The 17,863-nt window shown below is 35.6% G+C and overlaps 1 protein-coding gene across 2 annotated transcripts in view; it reads left to right on the plus strand.

Moving 5' to 3' along the window:
- Positions 1 to 17,863, plus strand: part of THSD7A (thrombospondin type 1 domain containing 7A) — a 293,689-nt gene that overhangs the window by 35,168 nt on the left and 240,658 nt on the right. For both annotated transcript variants that reach the window (XM_075143672.1, XM_075143673.1), the window contains exon 2: positions 14,265 to 14,391. The gene's annotated coding sequence lies outside the window, so the exon portion shown is untranslated. The remainder of the gene's footprint in view (positions 1 to 14,264; positions 14,392 to 17,863) is intronic.

Raw genomic sequence — 17,863 nt, forward strand, 5'->3', positions numbered from 1 at the left:
ACGTAGAGTTTGTGGGATGCTTATTTCCAGATCAAGGCTGAACATCTGGCCTATTTAAATAAGCAAGGCAAAGGTAAAAGTTACATACGAGTGATGCATACAGTTGTTTGTATGTATATATCTATATGTATATGTATGGGGGTGTATATATATGTATATACACACACACACACACATACATGCCTAACAGCTTTAGGTTCCCTGAGTCTCTGTAAGCTCTGTAATGATTTTTTTTCTCTGAAATTCCTGATGTTTAGCACATTAGATGGAGAAGTAGCTTGGAAGTTTGGGTCCTGCTGCTTTTGCAAAGAAGTGCATGTGCTCAGTATTTTCAGCCTGTCCAGAACGTGCCCATGTATGTGCTGGATTCCTCCTCAGTGAAATAGAAATCGCTGTTTATCTCTAGGAACGGTGCACTGAGGTGAATATGTAGGGCATAAGACTTGTCACACTCTGTGGTGAGCATATATCATGTGTCCTAATCATGCTTCAGAAGGGCTTTTCCTATGAAGCTCAGATAACACACATCTATTTCTACTGAAGGCTTGTTGTTTTTTTTTTCTTTTCCTCTGTAGTAGTCAATCACAGTGACATGAGGTAGGATTTTGCGCTTATTTACACCCTGTCTAGGCTCATTCAGCTCCAGGAATCACAAGAGGCCATTTTAGACATTAAAAAAGAAATGTCCTTGCAATGACTTTCTACGTCATTTTGCTTTTGTGAAAACACGCACCACTGTGTCACAGTTATGATTTGGCCTGAGCATTTGCACAGATTATAGGGTTCTGTAACAATTTCTAGTAACTTCAACAGTCATTTCTTTTAATAGAACAATAGAACCAAATGACCCTTGATCAACAATTTTTTGTAATTGTTTTATTTTGCACATCCCACACTAACCGGCTTCCAGATGTACATCAAACTGTCGTAGTCTGTTGTTAAGCCACACATTCAAAAACGGTTTCATATTTTACTTACTTTTATATAAATAAAATAGAACACTATATGAAGTTTAATGACTTATAAAATTGAATTTCTACAAGCTCAGCTAGCATCTGGTCTAGATGTTCACTTAGAGTGGTCAATTTATTTAGCAAGTTCATATTGGAGGACTTGGTAGAAGTGACCATATATCTTGAGAAATACTAGCTGCTATTCCTAAAGAGGTGCGAAATAATTCTTTTAAATATCATTTTTGGGACATTTTAGAAAATAAATGGCAGTTTGGGAGTTTGTCCTTGATTATATGATTATGTTATAAAAAAAATTTAGCTTTGTTTGCTGGATTAAAAAGTGAGGCGAAATATTGTCTTCAGGCACGGAAAGGACTAAAAGAACAAAAAGGTTATTCCCTCTTCAAACTGTGAAAACAGCATGTTTATTCTTAATTTTCTCTAAGTTTCTTACAAGGATTTTTGAACTAACCAAACCCGTTTATTTATAGATAAATTGAACTGCAGTCACTGTTGGTTTTGTTGTTTAGCTACTGTCTGCGCTTTGTTCCTTTGGCACAACAGGGCTCTGCACAGTAAATATTGAGCTTCCCTGCCTTGAAGATAAAAATTCCTCATGGTGAGTCTGAAATGGTTACACAGACAAGAACTAACGGCAATCACAGACCCACGCTTTTCTTAAATAGGCAGAAATACATTTTTTTTACCTTGTTTTCTATAACCTAACAGCACAGAGAAGTATATGATTATAAAAATCACAACATAAACAGAAATGCCTTCCTAGAACAACATATTGCAATTAGCTCTGAAGTTTGCTGCATCTGTGTCTGATAAGGGACTGATTTTTATTATTTATTTTCTCCTCCCCAGCCAGTTTGGAGGGAAAAAGATACTACCTGTACCACCAACCTTGCCTCACTTAGGTCTTGAGGCCATCATAACTCCGGAAGGATACATTTAGCACTACTTAGAACAAGCCTCCACTGCCTACATTTCTTCTCCAGAGGAAGAGGACAAGGGAACAAAGATGATGGGTGGTTTTCATATACTATACTATGGGGAGATGCTTAGAGACTGTACTCATGACAGGAATAAGGAAACCCATGGATTCTGAAAGGAACAATGGTCAAAATGAATATTAAAATCTTGTTTTCAACCTATTTATTCAGCAACTAATACTTTAAAAGTACAGGTATATATATTCAATGATCTGAGAAATTCTATTTCATGCACTGCAGGAGACTTGGAGAATTACATCTTAAGTCCTGCATCCTTGAGAGAAGTCGTGCTACCTCTGTGCTTGTAGTTTAGCACTTTTTCTGTAAGGGACAAGTTGTGACATGGTGGAGATGGAGTTGATGCTGTATTCCTGGATGTTTCTCAGACTGCACACACCAGGTCTAGAAGCAAGTGGTCACTGTTGTGCTCCCTGAATTGTAGCCCATGCTGAAAGGTGGTAATTTTTTGTTTCTTTTTATTTTCTTGTACAGGTATGGATATTGCATATCCCTGAGTCCTTGTATTCAGAAACTGGTGTTACAACCTGATAAACTGAAGTGTTTTGTGTGTGTTTTTTTGAAGTGATGCAAGCAATATGGACTGAAATATAAAATTTAATTTTCTTTTAAAATCTGTTTAAAAACTTGCCCTTTTCAAATAGCATCCAAGATGAACATTTGTTTCAGTTTGTATCTCCAGATACTGGCCTGGGTGAATAGTTACTGGTGGTTTCTGTTAAGCATCAAGTCAACATACTAGAAATATGAATCGGCTTTTTAAATTTTATTTTTAGTGAATATCGTCAAAAGTAAAAATGGGAGAAAGTTAGATACAAAAGTATGCACCAAAAACTTGCAGAATAATGTGATCATTTGATAGAATTCAATGTTTGAGAATTAAAAATCCTTAGATTAAAATGCTTGTCAATCAGTGGGATTGTTGGTTGTTTTTTTTTTTCACTGAAGAAGTAGTTCACATTTTTTGTATGCTGTTTCCCTGGAGTTTGGCTGAATGAGAGTGTGGAAACCAACTGTTTAAAACGTTTTCATTATAATGATCTCAGCTACCATCTCCTGTATATGTTGCTTGGGATTAAGTGCAGTTGTGCGTGAAAAAAAGGTAATAAGTTTCCACCACAATGAAACACAAAGAATGCTTAAGTGAAGATTAAATTAATGTTCTTCAATGCCGATAGATTTTTTTTTTCTGAGCAATGTCAATCAATAAACAAGGCATCGCAACATGCAAATCTCCAAATGAAAAAAATCACAGCGTGTAGAAGGAAGGATGAAAGAATATGGGAAAAAAAGCCAGTTTGTGGTAAAAGCAGTGCATATGGTTTTTGACCACTTATTTCAAAGGGTTTTTTTAGAAATGATCTATGCAGTAGTTAAGGCTTTGGGTTTCCTTTTTTTTTTGGCACATGGGAAGGAGAAGAGTTGGGAAAAAGGAAGAGGGAATTGTTTTTGTTTGTAAAGTATGCATCCATTCAATTACAAAACGTGAAAAAGTCTGCCGTGTCTGGAATTTCAAAGTAATGTTTCTGTTTTTTCTTATTTAATTTTTTTTTTTTTTTTACTTCAAGAAAACATAAGAATTTGATGTATATGGAGAGAAATTCTCTGCCCAGCACTGTTCTAGACTGGACTTCAGTACTTCATATTTTAAACAAATGCATTTAATTGGAACTGCACATGAAAATATTTATAGATCATAAATTTGTCTGTCTTAGTGTTGGTTGATTCTTTTTTGTCTTTTCAGTACTACATCCCTTTTCTGCTTCTCCAGTCTTAAGTGTTCCTCCAGCTCCTGCCAGATTTCTGGGCACTCAGAGCTCTTGGCCACTCTTATGTTGCTCAAATGTCTTCATGCAACTTGTGTATTTTTACCATTTTGAATCGTAGCCCTTAGTATTTCACAGGTTATTTCTTTTTCTTCTTAATGTTGGATTTGCATGGGAAGCCTGCTGTAGGATGTTTCAATGAACTTAGTTGACCTTGACATTTCCCTGCCCACTGAGATCCGCCCAGTTTTCTTTCTATCCGCATGTCTATTTATACTTCCTATCACATATTCTTTTTAGCTCTATGTTATTCCCTTTACTGGGAAATTCACATCGTTATTTCAAATTTAATGTTTTAAAATGCATTTTTCCTCTGGAGATAAGTGATTGTGTCCCACTTCTGTAGAAAGGAATAAGCAATATAATGGTCTTGTACATCAGAAATCAGTCTTTCTCAGTAACTGCTGACAGCTTAAGAAATGTGATTTAACCTTTTTTCTTTGTCACTGTTTTTAGGCTTAATGTTCCATTGCATCTAAATGTTCAGATTCATTGGTATTCATGGTTATCAAGTTTAGCTGGCTAGTTTAAGACCAGTTTTGTCAGCTTACAAGGATATATTTGGCTTATCTTTAGTAATCTCGTCCCATTTCTCTTCAAGTCTCCGGACATCATGGTCTTTATCATATGTTCTTGCTTTCTTATGTTAGCAGAGTTACCAGCAGATCAAAAAAGTTGCTGCAGGCCCATCCTGAAAACTCTGCAGCAATGAAACTGGTTTCCCAGAACTACCATGCTACGCCGTAGGGATCCGGCCGTAGGGGACCATGTATCTCTCTGCCTTAATCCTTTATTAAGATCAAATGGGGCAAGGACTTCACTCAGTGCTAGTACTCTTACTTTTTGAACCAGAAACAGTCCATTGTATCACCATAATAATTTTATAAGGGGTTCCTGACTGATTGCAGCCCAGAGGCTATCTCATGCTATGCAATGATTATATGCTTTCTTTAAATCTGCTGTGTACTCTGATCTTATTTCTTTTATCTCTCTTTCGTTATTAGCTATGTGATTTGAAATATTTGAAACACTATGGACCTATCTTCACTTATTTCCTCACTTATTTAAAAATAATTAGATGGGAAAGTTATTAATATTGTTAATAGCCTAGGATTTTTAAAAGAATGCTGTGCTGCAACAAAAATTCTTCTTTCCCTTAGCTTTTTCTGTCACAAAAATTATTTAGGTAAGCCAGAGGTTGCTAACACAGTTATGCTTAAACATCACAAAAATTTTTAAGTCTGTAATTCTTCAGTTTTTAACCTCTTCATAGGACATAGCAAGAAATGTAACAGTTAAGGTTCCAGCAAAACATACCAGCTTGCAGACAATAAAAAATAAACTTTAAGCAAGTGAGAAAGGGACTGATGTAGGCTCTCTTCCCTGTATGTAGCTTCTTGCCAAAACACTATAGGCTTACACTTACTAAGTTAGCCCCAGCATAGTAACTCTTCTTGTTTGCCTTTGCTATAGTAGAGTGGGTTGCCAGGCAGGGAACTCTAGGTGGGGACTCTACACCACCTCTTTGATGGTGGGCACTGATGGTCCTTCCTTGAGTCTTGCTTTATCTGACGGAATGATGTATTGGGATCATCACTAGACAAGATATTTGGATATAAGAATATTTATTTAAAAACCTAGATTTGTAAGAATAGAGCCAAGTTACAAAAATGTAGAACTACAAGTTGTTTTAACATTACACTGAACAGTAATCAACCTCCTTATCAGCTCCAGTGCCTTATCTACCTTTTGAGTTTGGTCAGCGTGACCTGAAATCATCTGAGAGCTATGCTTTCTCTGTTCCTATATTTAAAGGAAATCTCTAGAGCAGGTTGTTTGAGAACCTTCATTTTCTCTAACCAGGGATAACATGGCTTGATTGTAGCTTTCTTTTTGGATGATCCTTATTCCCAGAGTTTATACCACTGGACATCATATGGTAATACTTTTCCTCATCTTCCCCAAGTCTCTTAAAAATATTTGTAATGCCTTTCTCGACTAGATTATGGTTTTGGCTTTAGGCTTTAAGGTGCTATCCCCTACCTTATTAAGGCAGAATATTAAGGCAGAATGCCTTTGCAAAATGTGTATGTAAATATTGCTAATTCTTTCAAAATTTATAATGTTTGTTACTCTCTTTCATAAGGAGGGATCTGTTTTCACTGTCTACAGTGTCGGTGTGTATAGTTGAGTTAGCATGAGCTCCACTTACAGCTGGAGGAGACGAAGAAGCACTTTAGGGTGTGTTTCATTTATTCTAGATGTCTGCTTGGAGAGTGACTTCCTTCATCCTTAAGCTGCATTGCCTAGGAGGTTAGCTTAGGTATCTACCTTATGCCTATTTTTAGATAGATTCTGTGTATGATAAAAGGTTAATCAGAAGACAGTAGTGTTAAGAGAGTGCAGCTTTCACTTGACAGTGTTAGAATTCAGGGCAGCCCATTGCATGAGTGCTTGGTTTAGATTAGGCTCAGCATTATCCCAGGAAATAAGGAGATATATAAGAGAAGAATACAAAGTACTTTCTAAGATGCTGGAATATAAATTTCCTGAGAAGAATGTATGGGCGAGAGAGATTAATGTCGGGGGGAATCTCTTCACAGAAGCTTGACATTTAAACCTGATCTGCCAGAGAACCAGTCATGAATATGAAATCGAAATGTCATTTCTGTGCTTGTGTAGGTTTGTTTCTTTATATTGTGGATATCCACAGCTGTAAACTATGTAATCATATTTACTATAGCAATAAAGTTTGGTTTTTATTAATTTTTTTATTGTAAAGAACGCCGAACAAAGTGGAGTGACTACTGAATTGTAACTGTCAAAATCAGAAATCAAATAAACTAACCCAGGTGGGAAGCACTTTCTGGAATTAATGCTGAACCTTTTCACTGCTCTTAGTTGGACTAGCATGGTTAAGGCACAATATATACCAGTCAGTCCAGTTCATAAACTTATACAAGCCTGGGTATCCAATTTTTTTTTTTTCTTTTTGATCACAATATGCTCCAATATTTTCTTTACTATCAGTATCATTGTGGAAAGCAGTGATTACTACTTGTTTCTCCTGGGTGATTTACAGAACTTCGGCAAGAACGGCATAAATTAAAATCTTCCTTTAGACATCTCAGTGAGCATTCTCTTTAATTCTTCATCTCCCTGGAACTGCAGTGCAACTTCCTAAAGTCCAGGCGTCCCCAACCACCACTGACACCTACTGCAAAGCAAAAGCTAAAGCTGAGGCCAACAGGTTGACCAAATTATAATGCTATCCACAGTGTCTTTCTTGCTTGCTAGTAATTCCCAAATCTATGAATAGTTTGTTTTAGGTAATAAGAAATATTAGTCTGTAAATGAACCTCTAAGATGCAAATAGAATGTGCTGAATAAATATCAATTATTATTCATTAAAATGCAAATGCAGATAGGTACTTTAGAGACAGTTTAGGTAGTGAAAATAAATTAAATAAAAGACAGAACATCAGTAATTAGACACTTATAAGATGAGTATAATATATTACCATGATTGCTAGACACAGGCATCATATAGCTCTGTGTTTTTCCTTCAGCTTTATGCTGCAGCCTCACAAAAATTTTTGTCTCTGATGACTATTTAAAATATTCAGGCACCACAGCTCATACTTAAATTTTATTAGATGTGTTCTAAAGATAGCTTTTTTTTCTGTGGCAGTAAATTTTAGCTGTATGACTTGCAACTCACTTTAATGAATTCTGTAGTTAAATCCCTGTATGTTGTTTAAAAAACCTACTCTCAGTTTACAGAGCATAACGGATTGGAATATTTTAGTTTAGCGCTTAATGAGCATATGTTTTCCAGGTTTACATAGGTTTTGTACTTGCAGTTCTGTGCACAGGAAAACCATTAAGCCCTCTACACACAGGTGTCAGTCAAATCACTTAGAAAACTGACAATGAAAATTTTGTGAATTTTTCTTCTGAATGATATGGAGGTCTTGTTGAAGTAAGCGCTCAGGAGGGTAATACTCAACTTAAGGATGATTTGTAGTGACTATCTTCATTTTAAAGTGCTATCACGAAATGTGAATTGAACAACAAAGAGTACCGGGACTTTTGTGACATGGACACAACTGTAATGTGTTGTTATTAACTTTTAAACGCCCTTTGAGATTATAAATTTGCAGCAATCTGCTAATGGCTCAATGATAACAGAGACTGCACTTGGTCTGATAACAATATTGTTAGGAGACTGCTTCGTTAAGCTGTATCTGTGTGTATGCATACCTAATTGATGCTAAGTATAGCCACATGTCAACATTTAACCCTTCATTATCTCTTCAGTTAGATCTTAAAAAGATCAAGTAACATAAAAATAATTGTAGGTAATGTTAATTAGTAATTTGTTGAATCCCTTGAATCTAGAAGGAAATGGGATCCAAATACAAATTGAGTAATGGTACTCTATCTACTAATAACCATATCTTAAAGCAAATTTGTTTTAGATATTATTGAGAACACGACATTTATATGTGAAAACTAATTTATTTATTTTTTGCGTGAGTTCAAGTGACTGATTTTCATGTTCTATAGAAGAGCTTGTTTTAATCTTTTCTTCTTGTGGAATATTATTGTGAAATTTAATCATGTAAGGTGCTTTTATATGTACTATGAAATAAAATCTAGTAAGAATGTATTGCTTTTGATTCATTTCTGTTTGCTGTATGATAGCACCAAAATGGGAGATTATTTTAATGTCATTAGAATTAATTAACATATATTTTGCAAATATAAATTATGGTCCAAGTCCTTGGTGAATTCCAAATTGCATTCAAATCGCAATGCCATGAGTGGTATTTTATGGAGGACAATCTCCAGGACTTTTTCCATTTGTGTCAATCCCTGAAGTATAATGTGAAAGAATCATTAGGTAAAGTCCCACAGGAGTTGTTTTGCTCTTTCCTGAAGCCAGGCATTCAGTTGGCATCAAAACCAGATACAAAGCAGACTAGATAGTGATCTGGAATTGTAATGATGTGAGGAAATGAAAAGGTATGATAATTAAATATTTCATATCTTCATTCTGGTTAAGTATAGCAAAGGCAGAGGAAAAGGAGAGTTGCAATGAAACACTCTGTGTAAATGCTGAAGCAGAAGTTGGATGATTGCCTTTTTCCTTTATGTATGTTGACCCTTAAAGTAATTGGCATGGTGATATGTGTAAATTTTCACACTGGTGTCACTCACTTTATCCCCCTCTGCCAGCTATAAATGCCTCCAAATAATAATAAAAAAGGCAGATCTTATTTTCATATGGGGAAGTATTTTACTCATTTTATTTAAACAAGTAGGCAAAGGGCACAGTGTGCTGTAAATTATAGAAATGGAAATTCTCTGCATAGTGGCAGGAGTCAAATAATATCACTATGAAGGCTAGAAATAAAAATCCCCATCCCCTTCCCATGTGAAGATCGTGGGCAAAAACTCATTTCTTCCTTTGAGTTTACTTCCAGTAGTTGCATCAGGACCTTGCAATACTTGAAACATAGCGTTTGCTTTGTATTACCTTTTTAATCATTCACCTAACACCTTCACCCATCTGCCCTGCTGTCTGTTAATATTTCTGTCTGTTAAGATGAACTGGTATCTCTACAAAATAGAATATTTCATAATGGATTTTAAAAAATTTATTATTTTTCATTTTAATGTCATTTAAAGACGCTTAGATATGGCAGCAGTTATGTCCATGTAAAAGCCTGCTTGGGCCCATGGACTGTGTAAATAAATCTGAAGAAAACCTTCCAGTGCCAAAACGTTTATAGCTATTGTAGGAATTCTGTGATTCAAATTCAGTTATTTAATGTAAGCCTCTTTGTAAAATTGGTATCTTTGAGCTTATTATTATTCTGTTCTGATATATCTGTGGCTTACAAAATGTACAGTTGTAAAAATACTCCTTCATCCTGTGTTAACGATAAAAAGTGTATTTGCAGATGGGTCTATTTGATACATGTAAATGTCAGAAAAAACACAGCAAGGAGAGAAAAGATCTTACGTGGATTTGGACTACTAACATATCTGAGACACATAATATCAAGACAGGATTACATATTCAAAATTAGGAGTTTAAGATCTGACTTTATACTTCAGTTTGGGTTTAATTGCATAAATGGTTCTTCCAATGAGCTTGTAAGGTCTAGCACATATAACTTTTTATGTTCTGTCGATTAAATTTTTTTTTTCGTTATGTGATGCGTGTTACAGATCATGTTTCCAAAGGCGTGGAAACATCTCACATAGTACTCCCAAGTGTAATGAAAAAATTTCCAACTCTGTTACATCCAAGAGGAAAAGGAAAAAATGAACTATCAAAAATGCTCTCTGTGTGTGTGGTCATATTTTACATTAGAAAATTACAATTTTTGTGAAGAGGGGCTAGTTATCTGAAAATGAATTGCATGAACTGTATGTATTCATACAGTTGAACTCTACGGAAAGTGAAAACACTAGATATTATAATCTAGGACTATTTAATGGATCTACATAGAAATTACAGAATGCAAAAATGTGCCATTAATAGTATTATTGGTATAACAGTTGTGATTGAATGAGGTATTCTGAAAATAAATATTTTCAAAACTGAAATGTACATGGGGGGAAAAAAATCTGTATGGAAAAGAACTGCCTGGCAGTGACCATTTGTTTTGGAAATGAGCAGATATGATTCAAACAAATATTGAAAGACTATGTTCTTATTGAAAATGAGGTTTATCAAATGATGAATAAAAAAAAAAGAGCAAATCAAAAACAGTGAAAATAGTGGTAGTTTTACAGTCTATTAGCTGTCAGCAAAATCGTGTAATGAATTCTTTTTGTAGTTTACAGGAAATTTCATATAAAATGATCACAAAGGTAACGAGCACAACTAAAACAAAAAAGACACTTCTACATATGCTAAGCTGTAACTTTTGCCAAGGAATGAGAAAAATGTGTCCTCTCGTTAACAGGAGGTCATCACATCAAGGCTACTTTAAAAAAGTTTGAGGAAGATCCCTGTTTCCTGGGTTTATATCTTTTAGTAACTGAAATTGCTACACTGATCAGAAAATTGTCTGTTGTTTAGGTCTGTCTTTAAAACATTCATTTTAACTCATGATCTTCTATATATTAGAATAGTCAACTGAGATACTTCTGGCATTCTAATTTTAATAGTCAGGTTTCTGTTTGCAAGTCAAATAACAGGATTCATATTCTTGGTTTTAAGTTTTGGGTGCTGGATTGGTGTCATGATGTTTCCTTGTGCAATCTCTTGCAGATTCTTGAGGTAAATGACAGCAAATGACAGCCCCTCACTGCGTATGTGTTTCTTCTGAATGCTGTTTGTGGCACCACTATTTATTAGTGGAAGGCTCAGAACTAGTTTTGGTTTTTTTTAATAAACTTAAACTCAATTACGTGACAGGAGGAGGGAGAACATCTACATCAACTGTCTGTTGCATTATATCGTTGGAGATGCACTTAAGTCATAAGGGTTGTAATTGAGTCACAGCAACATGTGTCTTTCTGCTTTTGCAACGGATACTTCTGTCTTTTAAATCCTGCTGTCATGCAAGGCTTGATAGACCTAATTGGCCTTAGGGTTGAAGTCTGAAGCATTTCAGCTTTGAACTTAGGAAGGGAGAAGAATCTGAACTTTGTCTTGTTGATATTTATTTCACATCTATCAAATAGAAAAAGCCATAAAGAATTACAGTTACTGAATGTGAACTTTATCTCATTCCTTAAATGTAAATTCATTTATTTCAAAATGTCAAGAATAGGCAATCCACCCTCTAGCAGAAACTATTTTGTATGGTAAGGGTTTGTCAGCATTTTATTATAATTCCATTCTTCAGGCTATAAAAATTTGCTTCAAGCTGAAAGCTGAATGTGAAATATCAGCCTCATGATAAACTTGCTTTATCAAGTGGCTGAAATTGGCTTCATTTTAAACAGTTCAGAGAAGTTTGTTGCTTTTGACCATTCTGTGTGTGTTACTCAAATTAACTTTTTTGTATATAATGGGCTCTTTTGTGGTGCTTGTGTGAAACTCTTGGGGTGTTTACTTTAAATGGCTGCCATTTATGTGGATAAAAAATAAACATTAGCATGTGGATGAGATTTCCTCCCTATTGCCTCATCTGAATATCTGCATATTAGAGTTTCTAATTGCGGCCATAGATCTTGGTCTAAAATTCTCTGAATTAGAGTAAATGTGTGTTGTGGTTTAATCCCAGTGGGCAGCTCTGCCCCACGCAGCCGCTCGCTCACTCCCCCTAGGGAGGGAGAGAATCAGAAGGGCAAAAGTGAGAAAACTCGTGGGTTGAGATAAAGACAGTTTAATAGGGAAAGCAAAAGCTGCGCGCACAAGCAAAGCAAACCAAGGAATTCATTCACTGCTTCCCATCGGCAGGCAGGTGTTCAGCCATCTCCAGGAAAGCAGGGCTCCATGACGTGTAACGGTTACTTGGGAGGACAAACGCCATCACTCTGAACTTCCCCCCCTTCCTTCTTCTTCCCCCAGCTTTATATGCTGAGCATGACGTCATATGGTATGGGATATCCCTTTGGTCAGTTGGGGTCAGCTGTCCCAGCTGTGTCCCCTCCCAACTTCTTGTGCACCCCCAGCCTGCTCGCTGGTGGGGTGGGGTGTGGAGCAGAAAAGGCCTTGACTCTGTGTAAGCACTGCTCAGCAATAGCTAAAACATCCCTGTATTACCAACATTGTTTTCATCTCAGGTCCAAAACATAGCACCATATGAGCTACTGTGAAGAAAATGAACTCTGTCCCAGCCAAAACCAGTACAATGTGTTCAAAGAAGTCTAAAAGCCCAGGAAGATCAATTTCCACTACTTTGTATTACTGAGAGAGATTTACTGCTGAATGGAGGTACCCAACTCATATTGCCAATAAAGTAAAATAAACCTCAAAAGGATATTTCATTCTGTTTTGCAATGGGCTGCTTGCTCCAAATCCCCAACTTGGGCAGTGGTGGCATATGCCACTATATACTGCTGGTCTGTATATACTAATATACAGACTAGCATTGCTTTCTGATAATACCAGACAGCTCCTTATTTTGAATTTTCCTCGTGAAGAAAAATGTAAAATGATTTTGGAATGTGGGATTTCAAATAAAATCTTAATATAATCTTAAATAAAAAGTCTTATCCACTATCATGAGGGTGCAAAGGACAATTGCCTCTTGTTACTGCAGTTCTTTTACAGTAAATATAAAACCATAATGTTACAGCTTAAATGTGGAGGGAAACACTTTGTACAATAAGATCTAGATTATGTCAAAACTTCTTTGCATGAAGTTTTCACTACATATAAGTTGCTGACCCTGATTTATTTATTTCTTGGTTTTTTTAACAGTACAAGCTAAAACAGGGTAGGAAGATCTCAAATGAGATTAGGTATAATCCTAGAATTTTCTCAGTGTAGGCAAACATGGGTGCAACTAAGGAAAAAGTGGTCCTTATTGTGGTCTGTCTTCTTATATTGGACTTGTTCTGCTCTTCTGTGACTTTCATAAGACAGAAGAGGGAGGTTACATTAGCAATAAGGCTGAGGATTTTCCTGAACTCCAAAAAAAGAATTGGGACATAGAGCAAATGGAGGAGAAAAGAATGGCTAACAGTTATGATTTTTTTCTGTTTAGGTGGCATATTTCTCCTAGCTAAGGAAACTTGGAGGTGTGATTGTATAAATGCAGAATCATTCTGCGTGTCCTGTTCATTACTTGGTGCCAATGTGCTGTACTTAGTATATTGGATTACGTTTATATCAATTGGTTGCCTGGGCCGATTCATTTGTCAAAAAGTTGGACTTTTTTGATTTTAATAAGCTTCTGTAAAGATTTTATCTTAATCATTTGGGGTAGTAATAGCTGACAGGTAACAGATTGTATTTAATTTTTTTGTTTTTTAAATATCTTCAGACTGAAAATAAAGATCTCTTTCAATATATTTGGAAAAGTATGGCCAAGAGTAAGCTATGATTCAGAGGAATGTCCTCTTAAATTAGAACTTTGAGATGGATGTAAGTAATGTGATCAGATGGCATAAATGGAAAAAAAGAATGGGAGGAGAAAAGGTTCAAAACAGATGGCTGGCAGCAATTTTTCACAGAAACAAAAAATGTGTGGAATGACCTTCCAGACATGATTATGCTATGGATTGTTAAATATTGGGCTATTCAGGGAAATTAGAAAGCACCCAGGGCTATGTGGGGCACAGCCAGCTTTGAAATGGGGGAGCCATTAAAATATGCTTATTGTCATATGTTCTTGGATATACAGAGATATTAATGCTGAATTTATTATTGGTTGTACACAGAGCATCACAACACACTGTCCGTCAGTACCCTCTCCTTAGTGAATCATCAGGGAAACTCATATGGGTAATTTGAATAATTTTTGCCTTCTGACTTTTTATCTGCTTATTTGTAGGTTTCTTCTGAATTCGCTGCACAGAAGTTACCTGTCCCCGTGGTATTGCTTTAGCATGCTGTGGAACCATGACGGTTGTGAAGTCCCTCGCTAGCAGTGGAGAATGAATGTTTACTGTGGCGGAAAGGTGTGTTTAGTTTCTACTACTTACGACTTTTTAGACATGGAGGAATTCCAGGCGGAATATTAGTTTGTCTCTTTTCTATCAACTCTTTGATACTTCTTACAGAAAATTTGAAACTTCTTTTAATCAATAGCAATTATCTTTGCTTAACTGAGACACTATTTATAGATAGAGCTATAATCTGCATAAAGCAGTCCTACAAGCAGACTAAGAAAGCAGACATGGTTCTTATGTGGAGAACAGTAAACTGCAGTTTGTCTAAATTAAATGTAGAGAGTTTCAGCTTTATATTTTTGTTCCAGTTATAAATATGTCTGAGTAAAGAAAATTGTCTCTAGGCAATAATAGCTAACTTGCTGTTGTGCACTTAGATTGTCTCTCAAGTAAAAAAATTGATTGTGAAACTGTACAGTTCATCATAAGTGAATCTATCTTTGAGTGAGTTAGCTTTGACTAAAAAAGTAATCATGGCAGCAGAAAAATGTTCTTTTCTTCTGCAACTTATGTGTATATATAGTTTGAGCATAAATCCTACAATGATAAAAGTTGGAAAGATTAATTTCTGACTAGGAGATGAAAGATTCTTTTCTCTAAAATAGCATGATTTTTAGTCAATCTGTGATATTTAGGGACAAAGCCAGGAGTTTTTTTGTGGAGCCACTATTTTAACAGAGTCAATAGTCTGACTAGGGTAACAGTTTTGTATTAATTATATTTCAGTGAGTGAAAATCTATTCAAGTCACTTTTACATACTCATTTCTAATTGATTTGCTTTTCCACTATATGTGACAGATCTGACCTCACAATAACTTGGACACTTCATTTTCATAATCAGAAGGCTGCAAACAATTAATTTTTTTCCAAATTATTGGATTTAATATAAATTGTTGGACAAAATTCTATGAAAACTACAAGAATTATGGGACAAAAAGTCCCTTGGAAGGCAGGTATGTCTGGATTGTCTACAAAATACTAAGAAAAAATTAGATCCTCTCAGACATCTTTAGCAGTTTTTATACAAACTGTATAAAATATGCAGTGCTTATGATGGTGTAGCTGTTGCATTACTGACAGTTAATTGTCTTAACAGACAGATGTGCTGTCATTCAAAATTCATACCAGTAAATCCTGTAAAATATTGTAAACTTTAAAATATTGGTTTATTATCCTACATAAACCATACATCTTGCATGCTGTTATGAATATTCTAAAACTTCACTGTTTTCCATTTTAATTTTTTTTTTTATTTTAGAAATAAGAAATAAAAACTAAGTAAAATGTTAATGATAACGATTGCATGCGAGCAATTGAAGATGAAATAAAACTAGAATGTTCAGGTATTATCAGGAGAAAAGGGAGGGAGCAGTAGTCTTTTTGATTGCTATATTGTATAAAAAATAATTGGTTCATTATCATAATTACATTCTTGTTCATGATATCAAGGTCAAACAAAATAATAGTGGGAGTAGAGGGATGTCATTTTACTGATTCTGGCAGATATTAATTGACGAAAAAAGAGTTTGGTAGTGCTGAAAAGAGACAGGTGAATATCAAACCCAGAGGACCTTCCCTGTATTTCATATTCTTTACCATCTGTGTTGGGAATTCCAAATTCAGCCATGGTCTGGGAAAGGATGGAAGGTTGCATCTCCTTGTTTTCCATTTTACTTCTTAAAAAATGCTGTTTTCAAGATAATGTTACAGTGGAATGTACACATTTTTAATTGTAACTGAAAAGTTTCACTTTTTTAACAGAGAAACATTATGTTCTCTGTTAAATGTTTACATTTTGAAATGTTGAACTCTGCATTATTTATTCTGGTTCTAACAATTTTTCCTTGGTCATTAAAGAAAGTCATTAATGGTTTCAGTAAATGAGTGTTGGCTGTTTCTCTCCCTTACCCCAAAAATCTTCAGTAATAAGAGGAACCATTTATTTTGACCGGTTCAGTGGTAAAAAAGAAAGAGTTTAAAAGATTTATGCCAGTAGAACATGGAGAGTATAAAATGAGCTTAACATTGGTTCTAAACCCAATAGATGATTAACTGGACAGTGTTAGTGGATGTTGGTTAGTCCATACTACCAGCTCAACTTACTAATAGAGAAGACATGGTGATAAACGTGTTAAAAGAACTACGTTGATTAGGCAGTGTTGTTATTTTACACAATACCTGGCAATGTAACAGCATATAAAGTATAAAGCCAAAACTTTACCAGCTGAATAAACACGAGAATATTTTGTTTGGTTTTTATGCAAAACTGTTGTTGTAGTTAGAAAATAATTCTTCCTAAGTTCTCCAACAACTCATTTTGCTTTATCTAATTGAATTTTCTACATGTGTAAACATCCTTGGATATAGGTTTGAAATGACGGTAAGGTTACAAAATCGAGCATTCAGAGTGTGTGTCTTAAATTAGAGAAGCAATGATTTTTTCCTGAGCCTAATTGGCTGCTCTGATTTAGCTAAAACTGTGTAAAAATGTCATCTTGATGGACATACGGAGCCTGAAAACATCATCTGAACATTTGGCAAATGTAAATGTGAGTTTAAAAAAAATCTCAGAATGGAAACAGTTTTTGGGTAACGAGATAAAGTTCTGAATCATTCACTGATACTTCTGCCCTCAGCTGACCTCTTACAACGAAGGGAGTGCAACGAGAGAGGGCTGGGGGGCACCGGCTGCCGCGGGTGTCTTCCACCGCTCCCAGTTCTGACCGACACTGGATCTTAGAAATTTTTGGCTGTTCTACCATGTAGAAATAAGGCCATAACAGTGTGACTAAAGACTGTAGTCTTAGCCCTTAAAAGATGAAGCAGTGTTTGCTGAAGGTGATCTTTTTTTCCGAAAATGAATTGGACATCTTTTATAGTGATTGTAACACATACAGTTTTCCTATGATACGAAAGATTTCATTTTTTCATTGTGTTGCGGAGCACAATGTCTTAAATAGGGTATGAACAGTACCAGACTCATGTGGTTATGCTAAGTATTTGGTCTTTGACACTGTGAGGTTTTTCTGTTTGTTTTTGTCTTGTGAGTAGGTGGTGGTGAAAGGAAAAGAAATGTCTTCTCAGACCACCCAAAGAAAGGTTTAAAAATGACTGAAATAGCTGGACATTTCTGTTAATACATGTGTGTCAGTGCGTGGTTAAAATTATGTCACTTAAACAGATTTACATTTTGAACTGTCAAAAAGAAAGCATTTGGGTTCCAGCTGGTAGTTAACCCCTACCCCCTCCTCCCCAGCCTCAGCTCCTCTGGCAGGGTATATCTTCTAGAGGGAGGACCTAATCTGTCTTTTATCCTCTCTAATTACCCCTATAATTGAATGTATATGTCTAAACCCACCGCATGGTTGTGGCTCCATCTTCCACTTCAGGAAGACGGCATTACTGAATCACATCTGCCACAGTTAGCATTAGAACTTCAAGTTTAGAGTGAAAATTCGATTTTACTTAAAGGATTTGTAG

Source organism: Calonectris borealis, chromosome 2 (assembly GCF_964195595.1).
Source record: "Calonectris borealis chromosome 2, bCalBor7.hap1.2, whole genome shotgun sequence".
Taxonomy (NCBI): Eukaryota; Metazoa; Chordata; class Aves; order Procellariiformes; family Procellariidae; genus Calonectris; species Calonectris borealis.